The following is a 3,626-nucleotide window of genomic DNA, read 5'->3' as shown; positions in this document are numbered from 1 at the left end:
TAGGAACAAAGCCAAGATAATAATCTGCTGAACTGATCCTCTCAATTTACCATGGAAACCACTTCATCCTGTGGCAGGTAATTTACAGGCAAAAGAATAAAAATATATATTGCCTTTACATAAATGTTTAATCCTGGAATATTCCCTTCCGTGGTTGCTAGAGAGGGAGATAGTTCCAGAGGTTTCCTAGGTAAATTAATTAGTTTGCAACTGTAATGTTATTCAGCATCTTGTATTCATAGGCCTGTGCAAAAAAATGTTGCAAGGGAAACAAAGGGTTTGTGTCCTTAAATTTGTGATGAAAATCTGGAGGTAGCTGCTAGGATGAAATGTAATTTTTTGTTATCTGTAAACTCAATAAAATTTATTATTTGGGAAGAGAATTTTAATTTCAATAAAACAAAGAAATGACCAATTTCACTTCTCTTCTGTTAGAAGATGTACTTACAGGAGTTGAGGAATGATTGGATTAATCATTTCTCTTAAATCTATCACAAAGGAACATTCTGGGCCATAGCTTCAAGACTAGTTTCTATGCTATAACCTCTTAGAGGGATACAACCCTTTGCCCCCTGCATCTGCCCCTTAATCCGAGAAGATAAGCTCTTATATGGCACACCTTAATCTAAGAAGATAAGCTCTTATATGTTTATAGGGGAGAGTGAGAATGCAGACTCCTACTACTGCAAATTATCAGTGGAGTTTCCCACATTTGGGGAAATCACAGGGGTCAGCATATCCGGAGTGCAATGGATAAGCCTCTATCTGAGAAAACCACCTTCATGATCATGGTATCTTCCCTGCCAGGTAAGTATGGAATTTGTTGTTTTTTAAATGGCTTTTTTTTATTGTGTCTTTTGGATAGTTTCATACAGCAAGCACCTTTAACTGCTATCTGTAATCCTTTCCTTTTTTCTTGTGAACTGTCCTTTCTTTTGCACATAGCCATATGTGTCAGGGAGGCCAGTCCAGTTCTAGTTCTGTGAAGCAAGGGGTGGGGGCAGTATTTATCCTAGACTGGCATATGACAAGAGCTTATGACAAAATTCTTGCTATGATGAAGTGAGGGGGAAGTCTACTGGGGACATACAGGAAACCCTTCCTCACATACAAGAGGGGTGCCTAGGTGGCTCAGTTGGTTAAGCCTCCAACTCTTGGTTTTGGCTCGGGTCACAATCTCATGGCTATGTGGGTTGGGCCTTGCATGGGGCTCTGCTCCCACAGTGCTGGGCCTTCTTGGGATTCTCTCTCTCCCTCTCTCTTCCCCCATCTCTGTCTCTCTCAAAATAAATAAACTTAAAAAAAGTGGCACACAGGAATGAGGTGAGCTCATTTATGTCTGCATCTTGTTTATGTCTGCATCTGATCTGGGATAAGGGGCAGCCATCTTGTAACTAGGAAGGGAGCTATCCTAAAAGATGGCAGGATAGAAGGTGGGAGGGTAAAAATCCTGAGAGCTTGGTGATATCACTGAGCTGCTGAATTCAGTAACCCTAGAGGCACCCTTCCTCTAGGATAGTAAATAAGATAGTAAAATTTTTTAAATAAGAGAGTAAAATTTTCCTATTGTTTTACATATTTTAAGTTAGATTTTCTGTTACTTGCCAACAACATTATCCTAGCAGTCATTTATATGAAACCAGTCCTTGACCTGGTACTCAAAGAGACTGGTGTTCTCAGACCCAGCGGTTGGGCATCTTTGCTCCAGTCAGTGCTACAACTGAAGTAAAGTCTGTTGAAATGCACCGTAAAGCTTTGAGTGAAGCTCTTCCGGGGGACAACCGTGGACTTCAATGTCAAGAATGTGTCTGTCAAAGATGTTTGTGGCTGCAATGCAGCTGACAGCAAAAATGACCCACCAAAGGAAGCAGCTGGCTTCATGGCTCGGGTGGTTATCCCAGCCAGGCCAAATCAGTGTGAGATATGCACCTGTTGTGGACTGTCACACAGCTCATATTGCGTGCAAGTTTGCTGAGCTGAAGGAGAAAATTAATTGTCATTCTGGGAACCAGCTGGAAGATAGCCCCCAAATTCTTGAAATCTGGTGATTCTGCCATCATTAATATGACTCCTGGCAAGCCATGTGTGTTAGAAGCCTTTCTGATAATTCTCTTCTGGGTCATTTTGTTGCTTGTGACATGAGACGAAGGGTTGTTGTGGGTGTCATCCAGAAGGTGGACAAGAAGTCTGCTGAAGCTGGCAAGGTCGTCAAGTCTACCCAGAAGGCTAAATGAATAGTATTTGCCACTCCAGTCTTAATCAGTGGTGGAAGAATGGTCTCAGAACTGTTTGTCTCCATTGGTCATTTAAGTTTACTGGTAAAAGACTGGTTTGATGATACAATGCACTGTAAAACCTTCAGAAGGAAAGGAGGACATTTTGTGGACCATTTGTTTTTGTGTATGTGTGGCAATTTAAAAAATATCAGTACTTTTTAATGGAAACATTTTTTATTTTTATTTTTAGCTATCTCTACACCCAATGTGAGGCTCAAATGCACAACCCCGAGATCAAGAATGGCACACTCTTCTGACTGAGCCAGCCAGGCACCCCTTTAATGGAAACAACTTGACTAAAAATCTTTTACAGAATTTTGCAATTCATTAAAACAAAGTTTAATAAGAAAAAAATTCTGTTATTCAGCCTGATCTATTTGAAGCCTGCTCAAAGAGACTATGAATGAACATCAGGAATCTTCTAGTGATGGATAAATTAATTATCTTGATTGTGGTAATGGTGTCATGGGTACTTACATATGCTACAACTTGCCAAATTATACACTTTATTTTTTAATAAAGTTTATTTATTTATTTTGAGAAAGAGAAAGCACACACACACGTGAGGAGGGGAAGGGCAGAGAGAGAGGGAGAGAGAGAGAAGAGAATACCAGTGCAGAACCTGATGTGGGGCTTGAACCCACAAACAGATCTGCATCACACAAGCGCCCCTTAAATTATGCACTTTACATATGTACAGCATATTGCCTAACAACTATATCTCACAGATAAATTTCTCTGACTACAATGCAATTAAGTTAGAAATTAATAAAAAAGGAAAAATCCATTAAAACACTTTTAAAAATTCATCAAAGAATAAAATGATAGATTTATAAAATTCTTTAGAATTGAATAATGAAAACAGCGTAGAACAAACTTTGAGATGCAGCTAAAGTGTTACCAAGTTGTAGATTTGTCTTCAGTGCTTACAAAAAAGCCCAAGGATTTGATATTATAATCTAAGTTAGACAAAACAGAATGAAGAAGTGGAAGAAAATGTAAATAAGAATTGAATGAAATTGAAAATAAATATATGAAAGGAACAATCAGGAAGCAAGAGTTGTTTCCTTAAAATGACTAATTAGACAAACCTCTGGCAAATTTAATCCAGGAGAAAAAGAAGAGAAATAAAAGAACTGAAAGAGGAAACAAGATACTGTAGATACTAAAAACATAAAAGATATTATGATCCACTTTTGGCCAAGACGGAGTAACAGAGACCAGATTTATCATCCTTCCTAAAACAAGCGAAAAAACACACAAAACATAAGAAAAGATAGTTTTCAAGAGACTGGACATCAGAGAACAAAGAGCAATAGTTCCCAAGAGGAGGAAAACAGGAGAGAGGCA

General features: G+C 38.6%; 1 non-coding gene across 1 annotated transcript; it reads right to left on the bottom strand.

Annotated features, from left to right (window-relative positions):
- Positions 1 to 652: 652 nt before the first annotated feature.
- LOC125917478 (U1 spliceosomal RNA) lies at positions 653 to 815 on the bottom strand. The gene has a single exon (XR_007456202.1). It is a non-coding gene; the product is annotated as a U1 spliceosomal RNA (small nuclear RNA).
- Between the last annotated feature and the right edge of the window lie 2,811 nt (positions 816 to 3,626).

The sequence above is a fragment of the Panthera uncia genome, unplaced genomic scaffold (assembly GCF_023721935.1).
Source record: "Panthera uncia isolate 11264 unplaced genomic scaffold, Puncia_PCG_1.0 HiC_scaffold_1908, whole genome shotgun sequence".
Taxonomy (NCBI): Eukaryota; Metazoa; Chordata; class Mammalia; order Carnivora; family Felidae; genus Panthera; species Panthera uncia.
The sequence above is the reverse complement of the archived record's forward strand: the minus strand, read 5'-3'. Positions and strand labels throughout refer to the sequence as shown.